The sequence below is a fragment of the Microcaecilia unicolor genome, chromosome 5 (genome assembly GCF_901765095.1).
Source record: "Microcaecilia unicolor chromosome 5, aMicUni1.1, whole genome shotgun sequence".
In the NCBI taxonomy this organism is placed as follows: Eukaryota; Metazoa; Chordata; class Amphibia; order Gymnophiona; family Siphonopidae; genus Microcaecilia; species Microcaecilia unicolor.
In genome coordinates this window covers 43128554-43144386 of record NC_044035.1, presented here as the reverse complement: position 1 = coordinate 43144386, position 15833 = coordinate 43128554, and positions in this window count along the sequence as shown.

Sequence of the window (15833 nt, the reverse complement as noted above, 5' to 3'; positions counted from 1 at the left end):
AAATACGCCTCTACATGATACCATTTTGGTAGGTGTTCCTTTTTTCATCTCTACATCTATAGAATTGTGTTTTGCAAGTTTTATCCCTTTATGTTTTCATGGATATTTTTAGATTTTATGTACATGTTTTTGTTAGATTTTAATGAATATTATTTATGTTTTATTGATGAATTTTATATATATTTTATTATTAATGTTATCACTAATCATATTATTTAATTTATGGTTGTTTTATCTGGGTATTTGTTTTATTATTTGAACTAACATTTTCTTGTTTTATTTTACTTTGTTATCAGTTGTTTGGTTTGCCCCTGATGCAGCCTTTGCGTGGGTGAAACACAGCCAGTGACGGGCATGTTTTCTAGCAAATAAACTTTGAAGAACAGAAATTTAATTTGATCTGCATTTTATTTATCTCATCTAGGGTATACATTTTTAGGTGTTCAAGTCTCTTCTCATATGTCTTCTGGCACAGATCTCATACCATTTTGGTCACCTTCCTCTGAACTGCTTCAAGTCATTTCATACCTTTAGTAAAATGTGGCCTCCAAAACTGAGCACAGTACTCCAAATGGGACCTCTTCAACGATTTGTACAGGGGCATTATCACCTCGTCCCTTCAGCTGGTTATGCCTCTCTCTGTGCAGCCTAGCATCCTTTTGGCTTTATCCACCACCTTATCATATTGTTTCCCCTCCTTGAGACTTTCATGCTCTATCACCCTGAGGTCTCTCTCCTGTTCTGTGTACATCAACCTTTCTCCTTCTATCGTATACAACTCCTTTGGATTTCTCTAGCCAAAATACATCACTCTACACTTTGCATTAAAGCTTAACTGCCAAGCTTTAGCCCAAACTTCTAATTTTTGTAAACACTTCTCATGTTGTCTACTTCTTTTGGGGTTTCCACTCTGTTGCAAATATTTGTCATCTGCAAAAAGGTAAACTTTTCTTCCTAACCCTAACGAGGAGTGGCCTAGTGGTTAGGGTGGTGGACTTTGGTCCTGGGGAACTGAGGAACTGAGTTCAATTCCCGGCACAGGCAGCTCCTTGTGACTCTGGGCAAGTCACTTAACCCTCCATTGCCCCATGTAAGCTGCATTGAGCCTGCCATGAGTGGGAAAGCGTAGGGTACAAATATAACAAAAAAAAAAAAAAAACCCTTCAGCTATATTGCTCACAAAGACATTGAACAGAATTGGTCCCAGGATCAATCCCTGAGGCACACCACTACTCAATTTTATTTCTTCTGTCAGTCAACCAATTTCTGATCCAGTTTACCACCTTGGGACCCTCCCCTAGGGTACTTGATTTATTTACAAGGCTTTGAGGAACAGTATCAAAAGCTTTGCTGAAATGTAAGTAGACCACATCCAATGCATGCCCTTGATCTAGTTCTCTGTAAAAACAAATCAATCAGATCTGGCATGATTTTCCTTTGGTAAAACCATGTTGCCTTGCCCCTTGCAACACATTTGGTTTTAGAAAGTTCACTATCCTTTCCTTCAGCAACATCTTCTTTATCTTTTCCACCACCAATGTAAAGTTTCCCTGCCTGTAATTCCCCACCTCCGCTCTGCTATCACTTTTATGAAGAGGGACCTCATCAGCCTTTCTCTAGTTCCATGGAACCTCTCCCATCAACAATGATCTGTTAAATATATATTTTTAGAGGACCCGCCAGAACCTCTTGGAGCTCTCTCAGTATCCTAGAAATGTATTTCATCCAGTCTCATGGCTTTGTTCACTTTTGCAAGTTGTGATATCGACTCCATCCCCACGTATGCCTTTGTTAATCATTTTTGGTCCTTCTCCAGGACTTTCTTCTTCAAACACCAAACAGAAGTATTTGTTTAGCATTTCTGCTTTTTCCACATCACTCTTCACCTATCATTCTTCAAAATCTTGGAGTCCTGCAAGTCCACCTCTGGCTTTCCTATTTTGCACAAGACTCTCCTTATGAGAACCAATAGTACTTTGCCATACAGGGACTCCTGAGGCAGGCCTGAACGGCCGAAACGCGACTCGTGTCGAGTTCAGTTTTTAAAGAATAAACTCTTGCTGTGAACTTTTTTCTAAGTCCAGTAGAAGTTTGTTTGGCATCATCCATCTTGTCACCTTCGCTGTGTTCTTTTCTTGGTTTTTCCATTGCGGAGGTCCGCTTTCTTCTGTGTTTGCCGTTTTCCTATTTTGCCCAATATACCCAAAAAAGCTTGTCACCGCACATTACATTTTTAGCCATTTTTTCTTCTGCATCTGCTTTTGCCATCCTGATTTCTTTCAGTTTTGTCTAGTATTCTTTTCTACAGTATGTTCTGCAGTTTGTGAATGCTTCCTTTTTGTCTTGATTTTTGCAGCTACTTCTTTGGAGAACCATATTGTTTTTTTCTTCCTCTTGCTTTTATTTAGTTTCCTTACACAGAGGTCTATTACTTTTTTTTTTAAGCCCTTTTCAGTTTAATACACAGCTTTTCCATTTCCCTTATTTCCTCCCACCCTGTCAGCTCTTCCTTCAGGTACTTCTCCATTTTGCTGGTCAGTCTGTTTGAGTCATGATAACCACAGGATGTCATTCATGCACAGGTCCTATTGGGCAATCTGTTTAGTGATCCACGCCTCCTCTTTCACTGGGAAAGGAGAGAAAAGCAGTAGCACGAGATGAGTTACAGTTACTCAGTGGTGTCTCCTCTTAATGCCAGATCCATTTTCTGAACCATTCAATATTCTCATGCACCCCAGTTGCATTCAGCTTATAAGCAATTCAATTTGCAAGGTTGTTGTTTCTGTTATCATGCAACAACAGAGCTGTCATTGATTTCCCCTGATGTTAACAAGCAGAGTAGCTTGCTAATCTGATCTATGCACTATTTATGCCTGGATTCATCAACATGAGCAGATCAGATGGATCAAGCGATACAACATCAATGGGTTCTTAGTTTGTTTTCTGCTTCTGAATCTCCATACCCCACTCTGGTCCACTCCAGCAGTATCAGTCAAATAGCAAAAACCCAAAAAACACAATTCAGATGGTAGATGTCTGTTCACTCTTATACTTTTTTACACTGTTGCAACACTAAGAAGTTATGGCATTGCCATCTGTCTTTCAACATCCATTCACTGGGTCAATAATGCACTGACTGCTAAGATCTTACGGATCATCTTTGATGAGATCTAGACCATAACATTTTATGTGATCTGTCCAGGAGTCCTGATGTCTCATCTGGATTATCAGGCAATGAATCTGATGGCTAGAAATCACCTGTAGACTTTGATTGTATGCTGGGCAGGATTAAAGCATAGGCAAACCAGGCACACAACTTGGGCTCAAATGTTTAGGAGGAGCTCTCTGAGATTGGCTAGTTTAGTGACTCCCAGAGAGAGAGAGAGAGAGAGAGAGAGAGAGAGAGAGAGAGAGAGAGAGAGAGAGAGAGTGTATGTATGGGGAAGGATAGGGCCACCAGTGTTCTCATAAGAACATAAGAACAGTCATACTGGGTCAGACCAGTGGTCCATCTAGCCTAGTATCCTGCTTCCAACAGTGGCCAATCCAGTTCACAAGAAACCCGAATAGTAGAAACGTTGCATGCTACCAATCTCAGGAAAAGCATTGGCTTCCTCCGTGTCCATCGCAATAACAGACTATGGACTTGTCCTCCAGGAACTTGTCCAAACTTTTTTTAAACCCAGATACGCTAGCTGCTGTTACCACATCCTCCGACAAAGAGTTCCAGAGCTTAACTATTCTTTGAGTGAAAAAAAATATTTCCTCCTATTTGTTTTAAAAGTATTTCCATGTAACTTTCTTGAGTGTTCCTTGGTCTTTGTGCTTCTTGAAAGAGTGAAAAATCTATTCACTTCTACTCGTTCTACACCACTCAGGATTTTGTAGACCTCAGCCATCTCTTTTCCAAGCTGAAGAGCCCTAACCTCTTTAGCCTTTCCTCATATGGGAGAAGTTCCGTCCCCTTTATCATTCTGGTCACTCTTCTTTGAACCTTTTCTAATTCTGCTATATCTTTTTTGAGATGCGGCGACCAAAACTGAATGCAATACTCAAGGTGAAGTCACACCCCTGTGCATTGTTCTCCACTCAACAGGAGTCAGTAAACAGTGCTTCTTACCTGCTGCTTCCTTCTCTGTTGCCTTTCCTCTACACTCAGAACCATATGGGGTGCTATTTTTGGAACTTTTAAAATGTATTTATATTACTATGGTGGGGAGGGAGGAAATCATGCTTGGTTGCCTAGGGCCAACCAGTGGATTTATTCTGCTCTGATTGTATACTTGTTCTAGAAATGGACAAGAAATAGGCATGATTATAATTTCTGGTGTCTAAGACAACAAATACAAAAAAATTATAAGGTGATCCTTTTTAATGGTGAAAAACCCAGTAGTAGGTGTTCCTTAGAAACTGGGTGAAGCGAGGTGCCTGGGGTTTTCCTTCCTTCCCACAGAGAGGGCCCAGTAAAGATGTAATGGGAAAGTAATGGGTTTCCCATCCAGAGGCCCATCCAGAGCTTGGTCCTCTAACTCAGAGACCATAAAGAGGAGAGGAGAAGGGCTAGGTGTGGGACCAGTTCCCAGAGGAGAGCAGTGTGGAGAAAAGAAGTATGTTTATTAAAATTTGTTATACCACCCTATCTGAATAGACAGGTCAGGGAGGTTTACAAAAGCTAAAATACAAATACTATTAAAGTAGTTTAAGTCTGAGCCACAACTAAACCCGGAGGCACAACGTGCCACAAGGAGAAAATAGGGATCAGTGGGGAGGATCCTGTCCAAAAGGAGAAGTATGGAGAGTAAACTTTCTGCTAGTTCCAGGGGCATAGTCAGATGTCCATTTGCGGGGGCCCAAGGGTGGACTGAGTGGGCCAGGTATTTTTGCCTGACCCCGCTCGCCACTGCCACCATTAAAGCATACCTTTGTTGGCGAGGATGCCAAGTCCTACCAGCTAAAGAGGTCTCCTGCTCGAGTCCTGCCTGTGCTGCCAGACAAGTTGCCAGCACACTTCAGCCCCAATATTGGCACCCCTATGCTGAACTGAGCATGTGCGAGAGAGCTGGTATCGGCATCTGAAGCGTGACTGCTGACTTACGTGCTGCTCAGAACAGCACAAGTGGGATTTGTTTAGACCTCTTCAGCTGGTGGGGCTCAGCATTCCTGCCAGCCATTAAAGCAGAGGGGGCCCGAGCTGGTGAGGGCACTCGGGCCGCTCCCCCCCCCCCCCCCCCCACTGGCTAGTTCCACATCCAACATGGCGAGAAGGATTGGAGCCCAGGGAACAATAGGAATGCACCCATTCACTCTGCAGCTCCTCAATACCTCTCCACTCTCATCTCTCCCTACATTCCTCACCGGGAACTCCGTTCACTGGGTAAATCTCTCTTATCTGCACCCTTCTCCTCCACCGCTAACTCCAGACTCCGTTTCTTTTATCTTGCTGCTCCATAAGCCTGGAATAGACTTCCTGAGCCAGTACGTCAAGCTCCATCTCTGGCCGTCTTCAAATCTAAGCTAAAAGCTCACCTTTTTGATGCTGCTTTTAACTCCTAACCCTTATTCACTTGTTCAGAACCCTTATTTTATCATCCTCACTTTAATATTCCCTTATCTCTTGTTTGTCCCGTTTGTCTGTCCTAATTAGATTGTAAGCTCTGTCGAGCAGGGACTGTCTCTTCATGTTCAAGTGTACAGCGCTGCGTACGTCTAGTAGCGCTGAAGAAATGATAAGTAGTAGTAGTAGTAATGCACCCAGTTTCTAAGGAACACCTAGTACTGGATTTTTCATCAACTGGACCACCCCTTCATTACTTTGAATGTCACAACTTTGGATCAGCAACCCAGAATGTTCCTTCTGTTACTGCAAGGAAGGCACATTTTTGAATTCCTGCTGCATAGCTAGTGGACAAGTTTGCAGAGCTCTTAACATGTGTATTTTAAGTTTTATTTATTACTTATTTAAAACCCAAACACAAGGCTTCAGTAATGTAATATCAGCATCCTTGTTAATGAATCCATGACATGGAAATTAAGCAAATATACTTATCATACTGTGATAAGGAATCTGAGGTAACTTCACTGTTAAAATTGATATGTTGGTCCACAGGTATAAAGTAGGAAGCACTGAGCACTGTTATCTGGAAATCACCTTCTTAACACCATGAGTTCTAACTCTCCAATCTTATTATTTTAGGCTTCTGGTATTTGCATGATACAGGCAACTATAAGCATGCCTTGGGGAAGCAGGGATCTCCAGCTTCCCACCCCCCACTGGGTTCCCTGATGGGCCAATACTCAAATTGTAATGCCAGAGCTGGAGGTGATTAAGGCTGGCATTACTGAGCACAAAATGCTCAGAGGGCTCCAATGTGCACCCCAAAGATTAGTGCAAATAGCATGCAAATGTAGTCAAACAGACCTTAATGATGTCATTTTCCATTCTCCTCCAATATTCAGAGATCAGTGCACAAAACAAAGCCGCCCTTACCGCTGAAAACCTAATGTCAGGCGTTAGGGTGTTTGAAGAGAGGATTTCTCACGATTCTTTCTTTAAAATCTGCCGGTTCTGATTTCTTTTGGAAGTGGAAAAAAGCCCATGCAAGCCTGCAAGGGCCGGTATTAAAAAATAAACGTGTGCGAGTCAGAGCAAACCCGAAAGTGAAAGCGCACATTGGCACCTGTTTCCTGTGTTTAAATATAAGCCTTCCAAGTTTAAAAAACAAAGTTGAAAAGCTTATAAAGATGCAGAAAACAGACTAATGTGTGCTTCACTTTCAGGTTTGCCTGGCGCATGTGCACAAGAGTTGAGCTTACTGAAAAACTCTTCTGTGCATGCGCCAAGCACATTCTCCCCCCCCCCTCCCCCTTGCTTTTTGCTTTTACAGCATGCATATAATTTGAATACATTTCCTTTAAGCATTGGCGCGCTAGTTTTCTGTGTTGTTCCAGCGATATGGGTTCTGCGCATTTGGCTTTAATGCGGGAGTTCTGAGCATCAGCCTGTGAGTGAGTATGGTTCCTGTGAGCCTGCCTATTTCCCATGCCCTGAGGTTTAGGTGTGTTTCTTCAGTTCTAGCTCTATTGGGAGGGTGGCCAGGGCTCATGGAGGGACTTCCTGGACCATATACTCAGGCTGGCACTGGAAGGCAGAGGATCCAGCAAGAAGTCTGCATCCATCTTGGTAGATCTTAGGTGCTTAAGGAGAGAGATGACCAGCAGGAAAAAAAGAGGTGATGGTGTCCTTGTATAAGTCTCTGGTGAGGCCTAATTTAGAGTACTGTGTGCAATTCTGGAGGCCGCACCTACAGAAAGATATAAACAGGATGGAGTCAGTCCAGAGGGCGGCTGAAAAATTGGTCAGAGGTCTCTGTCATAAACCATATAGGGACAGACTTATGAACCTCAACATGTATACACTGGAAGAGAGGTGGGAAAGAGGGGATATGATAGAGACGTTTAAATACCTCAGTGGCGTTAATGTACAGGAGGTGAGCCTTTTTCAAATGAAGGAACGCTCTGGAATGAGAGGGCATACAATGAAGTTAAGAGGAAATAGACTTAGGAGTAATCTAAGAAAATACTCTTTCATGGAAAGGGTGGTGGATGCAGATGAGGACTGTGTCAGAATTTAAGAAAGCGTGGGACAGGCACGTGGGATCCCTTAGGAAAAGGAGAGTTACTAGTTACTGAGGATGGGCAGACTGGATGGGCCATTTGGCCCTTACCTGCCGTCATGTTTCTATGTTTCTACCTTCATCATCCAGCTCTGCCACTCCAAATCCAGGCAGACCACCAATGGAGGTAATTCTTTAACAGGATGTGTGTTAGAAGCCTATTCTATAAAAGAATAAGGGCACCTAACTTTCCTTTAGAGAATACTAGTGTAATCGGGTATCTTTGCACTTAGGCGTCAACACTTATGTAAGCCATAGAGCTGGTGTAAGGTTAGTGCTTGCATTGAACATTCGGCAAATTCTTCACTACTCCGTATTTACGAAAGCTATTAAAACTTGCTTCTATTGTTGCAGGAATTGAGATAGGAATTTGTGATGCTTCAGGAGTCAGACAGCACACACCAGAATGAGAGAGAAATCTTCTTTATTTGCCAGCAAACAAAGCAGGACATCAGTTCTAGCTCTCTTCTCCTCTCTTAGCTCTTTGTGTCTTTCTCTCAGCTCTCTGTGTCTTTGTCTCAGCTGCTTCTCTTCTTATGCTGTCTCTCCTGTTGTCTTCCAGCTTTCTTCCTTTCTTCTGAGCTCCTTCTGACGTAAACTGCTTCTGCTCCTACTTAAATAGGGTCCTAAGCCCTCCTCCTAGCCTAGCCCCCTTTACTCCCAATTGGTTTAAGGAATAGATTGGTCACCTTGCCTCAACCAATCATTACTTTTGAAATATCAGTTACATAGGTTTGGTATTCCTCAAACTGACCCATTCCTACACTTAGCTTATAATTAATCAAGGAGACGAGAGCTAACTAGCCCTGACCTCGTTCACCTATCAGCTTATATATTAAACCAGCCAGAACTGCAGATAAGTCTAACCACATGTTGATCTCCTCAACTGCAGTCTTAAACAGCAGACAAAGAGTAATACAGAATTTAACAGACATTCTACATTTAACTACACAGAGTAAACATATTCTAAATATCAAAAACTTGTAAATACTAATCTATTGCCTCTCTCTAAACAGTATTTCTTCTAAGCATTTTAAACTAATCCTAAACAAACAGCCTGCTATATACCGGCTCATAATAGAATACATGTGTTTGCTTAGCAATCCATCCCTCACAAGGTTGAAAGAAATTCCTGTGTCTGACCTTTCTAACCCAGCCCAGCAAATGTAAATAACTTAAACCAGATAACATTCCTTCACTTGCTAGCAGAACTGAGAATTTAAAATAATATCTGAGCACCTTTAAACAAAATTAACCCTTCATATGATTTCTCAGAATTATTCAATTTCTTTTGCTCACTGCCTCATTCCCCCCTTTGAGACTAAAATCAGCTTATGCAGAGATAAGTCTCACAACTCAGACTCTGGAGATTATAGTGGTCCTAACTAGGAATAACATTTTCTTTCTTCCTAATCTAAAACAAATACAGCAAACTAATTAAGCAGTAATATTTCAACAGTCTGTGCTAATCACAGATTACTCTCATATAATGTTCTCAGTCTTTGAGTTCTTATACCAGTTGGGATAGACCCTCAACTGACAAGGATCAAGCTTTCAAATTCCAAGAAAGCCAGAATCAGGCAAGAAAGAGTCTCAGTATGAAGCCGAAGTTCAGCCGCTCCTGCAGTATGCAGTTGACCCTTCTTTTCAGCTAGTAGATTCTTTGATTCGGGTCAGGCGCAACTTCAATGGCTCCGCTGGATCTCTTTCTGCTCTCCACTGTTTAGGCTCCGTCTGATCCGTGCTGGGCTCAGTCTGGTCAGCAGACTTAATTCGAGACCAATGGACCCATGGAGTTATCCCTGCGACCTTCACAGCTGTAGGGGTAGAAAGCAAAACAGTAAAAGGTCCTTTCCATCGGGGCCCCAAAGGCTGGAGCCTCCAGTCTTTCACCCAAACTCTATCCCCTGGCAGGAAGGAATGTACCTGAGCCTGGAAGGGGACAGGGTTTATTTCTCTCACATAAGACTGAAGCTCAGAAATTATCTTACCCAGGAGGGCTACCTGCTCCTGCACCTGGGCAGACCCTAAAATCCCTATGTCTCCCTTAATTCCCTGTAAAATGGCTGGGGGCTTCCCATACACAATTTCAAAGGGAGAGAGGGCTGTTCCTTTAGTTGGAGTGCATCGGAGACGGAAAAGGGCTAGTGGCAGTGCCTGTGGCCATTTCAATTGGGTTTCCTGACAAATCTTTGCTAGGCTATTTTTCAAGGTTCTGTTTGCCCGCTCAACCTGCCCTGAACTCTGGGGACGATAGGCACAATGCAATTTCCAGGTAATGCGCAAAGCGCGGGACAGGGCCTGAAGTGTAGCTTCAACAAAGGCGGGACCATTATCTGAACCTATGGCAAGAGGCAGTCCATACCTGGGGATGACATCCCTAAGGAGGGCTCGAGCTACTTCTGTGGCTTTCTCAGTGACTGTAGGATATGCTTCCACCCACCCAGAAAAGGTACAGACCATGACTAAGAGGTATCGGAACCTACCACTCCTGGGCATTTCTGTGAAGTCTATAACTAGGGACTCAAAGGGTGTTAGTCCTCTAAACTGAACTCCTGGTGGAATACGGGGTCCCTGACGAGCATTATTCTGGGCACAGAGAGTACATCGGGCAGAGGCAGTGGCAACCAGACTATCCAATCCTTCCAGCACCACTACTCGATTGAGTAGGCGGGCTAGTGCTGTTTTCCCTAAGTGTGATAGGTCATGAGCTTGAGACACTACAGGCCAAGCTAGGTGGCGTGGCACCAGAACTCTGGTATCAGGGAGATGTAACCAGCCATCAGGTCTCCTTACTGCACCTTCTTCTTGAGCCCATTTCTCTTCCATTTGGGTATACATAGGTGTCCATTCTTGCAATCGAATTTGGAACAGGGGGGTCACAGTACTTGCTGGGGGTCCTCGAGCAGCTTCCTTGGCCACCCGATCAGCATGGCGGTTCCCTCGGGCCACTGGAGTATCTATTCTTTGGTGTCCCCTGCAATGAATGACAGCTACCTTCTTAGGGGCCCACACAGCCTCTAGCAACTGAAGTATTTCAGGTCCATACTTAACAGGTTGGCCTGCAGCATTTATGAGTCCCTTTTCCTTATACAAAGCTCCATGAGCATGTAGAGTTGTGAAGGCATATTTGGAATCAGTATAAATGTTGGTTACCAGTCCTGCTGCTAACTCCAGAGCTCGTATGAGGGCCACAAGTTCTGCTTTCTGAGCTGAAGTTCCTTGGGGCAGGGCTCTTGCTTCTATCACCTTGTCTTCTGTCACCACAGCATAGCCTGCCAGTCGCTTGGAGTTCTCCACATAACTGCTTCCATCTGTGAAATAAATTACATCTGGGTCCCTCCATGGAACATCTTTAAGATCTGGTCGACTGGAATACACTTCATCCATGGTTTGGATACAGTCATGATCCGGTGGTCCCTCAGATGCTGGCAAAAGAGTGGCGGGATTGAATGTAGCCACTGTTTCCAGGTGTATCCGTGGATTCTCACACAAACTAGCTTGGTACTTAACCATGCGGTTATTTGTAAACCAGTGGTTGCCCTTATACTCCATGAGGGTGAGAACTGCATGGGGGACTTTAACAACCAGTTCTTGCCCCAAGGTCAACTTATCAGCTTCCTGGACCAGTAAGGCTGTTGCTGCAATGGCCCTCATGCAGGCTGGCCATCCTTTAGCCACTCCATCCAGCTGTTTAGACAGGTATGCAACAGGCCTCTGCCAGGATCCCATCATCTGGGTCAGCACACCCAGAGCAACCCCCTGTCGCTCGTGGACATACAATGAGAAAGGTTTCTCCACATCAGGAAGGCCTAACGCAGGGGCTTGGAGTAGGGCTTTCTTTATGGCAATGAAGGATTGTTGAGCAGTAGATCCCCATTCAAATGGTTCCTTTTCACCCCCCTTTGTGGCTTGGTATAGGGGTTTCGCCATCAATGCAAAATTTGGAATCCAAATTCTGCAGAATCCGGCTGCTCCCAGAAATTCCCTAACTTCCCTTCTGGACTTGGGTTGGGGAATTGCAGCTACTGCTTGCTTCCTACTAGCATCCAATCTCCGACTTCCCTGGGAAATGCAAAAGCCCAGATACTTCACTTCTGACTGACAAAGTTGGGCCTTTGAGCGTGAGACCTTATAGCCTGCATCCAAGAGTAGCTCCAGCAATTCTCTGGTAGCCTCAAAACACTCTTCCTGAGTCACTGCTGCAATCAGGAGATCATCTACATACTGGAGTAAAACTCGCCTGGAAGGCTCAGATTTAAAAGTCTTAAGGTCTTGTCCTAGGGCTGTCCCAAAAATAGTGGGGGAATTCTTGAACCCCTGTGGCAGGCGGGTCCATGTATACTGAAGCTTCCTTCCTGTTACTGGGTTTTCCCATTGAAAGGCAAAAAGCAATTGACTGGCGGGGGCCACCCGAATACAAAAGAAGGCATCTTTTAAATCTAGTGTTGTGAAATGGGTAGCTCCAGAAGGTATCAATCCTAGCAGGACATATGGATTAGGCACTACAGGGTGTAATGAGATAGTGGATTTGTTGACCACTCGTAAGTCTTGGACTGGCCGGTAGTCCTCAGTCCCTGGCTTCTGAACTGGCAATAGTGGCGTATTCCATGGAGACTGGCAAGGTCGAATAATTCCATGGGATAACAGACGATTCAAATGTGCTTGAATCCCTTCCAGAGCCTTTCTGGGAATTGGGTATTGGCGAAGATGGATTGGCCGGGCACTTGGAAGTAAGTCTACATGTACAGGAGGAATATTTCGGGCCGACCCTGGGGAATTATCTTCTGCCCATACCCCACTGACCTGAAAGCTGTCTGCCAGGGGTAGGTCAACTTGGCCCTGCGACTGATGCAGCCGCCATTCTTCTTCAAGAGGGCAACAGAAACTCAGTATACCCTTAGGGCTGGATGTTGGGGGCCGAAAGGAGACTGAAGTCTGGCCATCAGAGTCAAAGGAAATTTGGGCCCTAAGCTTGGACAGCAGGTCTCGACCTAACAAAGGGATTGGACAGTCTGGCATATACAGGAATTCATGAGTGACTATGTGTGAGCCCAATTGGCATCTACGGGTTGTCAGGAAGGGCCTCCGGTTCTGCACCCCCGTGGCACCCACCACTCGGACAGTTTTTCCAGACACAGGCGCTAATCGCTCCGTCACAACAGAATGTTCAGCTCCTGTATCAATCATGAATGGAATTGAGCGGCTCCCTATAGTTAACTTGACCATAGGTTCCTGGGAGCCCAGTTTGTAGGAACCCGGTCTGTCCTATTCGTCCCATTCTGCCATCTCGGCTATCCCGATGATGTCAGATTCAGGAGGCTCATATCTTCCCTCTCGAACTCGGCCTCGGCTTCCTCGATCTCCTGGTCCCCTTCTCAGTCCCTGGCGCCTCTGGGGGCATTCATCTTTCCAGTGCCCTCTTTCCTTACAATAGGCACACTGATCCCTCTCCAATCTTGGTCTGGGATTCTCCCCCCTTGGCCGGGATTGATTGAAGGAATCTCGGGGCCTGGCTGGTGGTCCGGGGTCCCACTTTGGCTTCCCATTAGCTAGAGGTCGACCTCGATTAAGAGTGGAATTAGTAATGGCTGCCGCTAAAAGGTCGGCCTTCTTCTGCATCTTCCGGTCAGCCTCTCGGCGCACCTCCTGATCTCTATTAATGAAAACCTTGGTTGCGATCTCAATTAGCTGGGTGGTATTCATCCCTGCGAATCCCTCCTGACGCTGCAACTTCTTCCGGATATCTGGCATACTCTGGGCCACCAATGCGCTATTCACCATTCTCTGGTTTTCTTGGGCTTCAGGGTCAAATGGGGTGTATGTTCTGTAGGCTTCAATTAGTCGCTCTAGAAAGGCCCCAGGGGATTCAGTTGCCCCTTGGAGAATTTCAGAGACCTTTGCCAGATTAATGGGCCTCTTTATGCCTTTCCTCATACCTTCCAGTAAGTCCCGGCAATAGCCAGACAACAGTTCATAGTGCTGCCCATCATTTGGATCCCAATCTGGAGCTGCGCGAGGAAACCGAGCTCTAACCCATCCCTCTGGGTCCTGTGTCCTCTCGGGAACACGCTCTCGCGTGATGGCCTCAGCATTTTGCAAAATCTTCCGCCTCTCCTCAGTTGTGAAGAGGGTCAGGAGAAGTTGTTGACAATCAGTCCAGGTTGGGTTATGGGTGGCCATAATGCTAGTCACTAGGTCCACCACCGCCTGAGGCTTTTCAGTATAAGAGGGATAATGCGTCTTCCAATTCAGGAGATCGGTGGTTGTGAAGGGTACATACTGATAGGCCTGTGCCTGTATAACCTGACCCTGATTATTAGGATCCGGTCGAGTGGTAGTTACCTGACGAAGTGGCAGAACTCTCGAGGAGGTGGGAATAGAACCTGAGGTAGAGCTAGGAGCTACCCTCCTATCATGCTCAAAGGTAATTGCAGCAGGTCTAACCCATTCAGTGGAGGTGTGTTGAACCCCTGAGGGATGGGGAGGGGTACTCATAGACTGAGAGGTGGTCACAGGTGAATCAGTCCATTGAAAGGGATGCCGGGCCCCTGATGAGTGGGTAGGGGTATTAGAAGGAGAGGCTGGGCTGTCGGGAGTTGAGGAGTCAGGGAGTGGAACCCAAAACGGGTCTTCAGAGGTTAACAGGAGAGGATTTGGCACAGAAGGGTAGAGGCCAGGTGAAAAGTCCAACCTAGGGTGTGGCAGGTTTGGCACAGGAGGGGAAGAACTATCCGGAGAAGCCTGTGCTGGAGAGGCTTGGGCTGGGTGGCGTGGATCTCTGGGGGCGGCACGGAACCCCAACAATGGGCCATAAGGTGGCGGCTCAAGGTCTGAGGGGTCATCAGAGAGTATGGGTTTCTCAGACAGGGTAGGGGCGGAAGCCACCGATTGGGTGGTAGGCTTCCTAGGGCTCTTTCCCTCTTCTAGTTTAGATTTTCTAATCTTTCTTTGAACACGGCCTAACATGAATTTTACTGGGGATCCCATATAAGTTTTCAACCAAGAGGGAGGGTCAGTCACAAGGCTGTCCCAGGAATCTATATAAGGGAGTTGTTCAGAATATTCTGGTCCTCCTACTACTATGCTGTAGACCTTCCGGATTACTTCAATATCTAAGCTGCCACTAGGGGGCCACCCCACTCCCATAGATGGCCACTCAACTTCACACAAGGTTCTTAAAGTACCTGAGCTTAAAGTCTGTCCATAGTCATTAATTAAAAATCCTTTTTTGAAATTTCTAAGCATACAATCTAGGGGGGTAGCAATTGTTCTAGATGATGTCCCACCCATAATGCTTACAGTTACAACACACAAAGAGGGAAGGAGTTTTTGAGAATGCAGTAAGAGGTCTGCACTCTTCTAACATTCAAGCATCACACCTCCCATACAGAAAATCCCACCCAACAATTTCAAATTTCTCAGATACAGATAAGCTCAAGCGTTTTCGCTTCTAGTCCCCGCGACTAGAAGGTACTAGGGCCTTTGCTGAGAATTGATCAGATTCTCCTTCCCTCTTTCTTGAGGGGCTGGTTTACAACTTCCTAGCTAGGATTACAATACAAAATACAGAATACATACCCGGCAAATGTTCTCCAGTCAGTTGGGTGCTGGGATTAATGCAGGATTTATCCCACCGCTGCCACCAAGAATTGTTGCAGGAATTGAGATAGGAATTTGTGATGCTTCAGGAGTCAGACAGCACACACCAGAATGAGAGAGAAATCTTCTTTATTTGCCAGCAAACAAAGCAGGACATCAGTTCTAGCTCTCTTCTCCTCTCTTAGCTCTTTGTGTCTTTCTCTCAGCTCTCTGTGTCTTTGTCTCAGCTGCTTCTCTTCTTATGCTGTCTCTCCTGTTGTCTTCCAGCTTTCTTCCTTTCTTCTGAGCTCCTTCTGACGTAAACTGCTTCTGCTCCTACTTAAATAGGGTCCTAAGCCCTCCTCCTAGCCTAGCCCCCTTTACTCCCAATTGGTTTAAGGAATAGATTGGTCACCTTGCCTCAACCAATCATTACTTTTGAAATATCAGTTACATAGGTTTGGTATTCCTCAAACTGACCCAGTCCTACACTTAGCTTATAATTAATCAAGGAGACGAGAGCTAACTAGCCCTGACCTCGTTCACCTATCAGCTTATATATTAAACCAGCCAGAACTG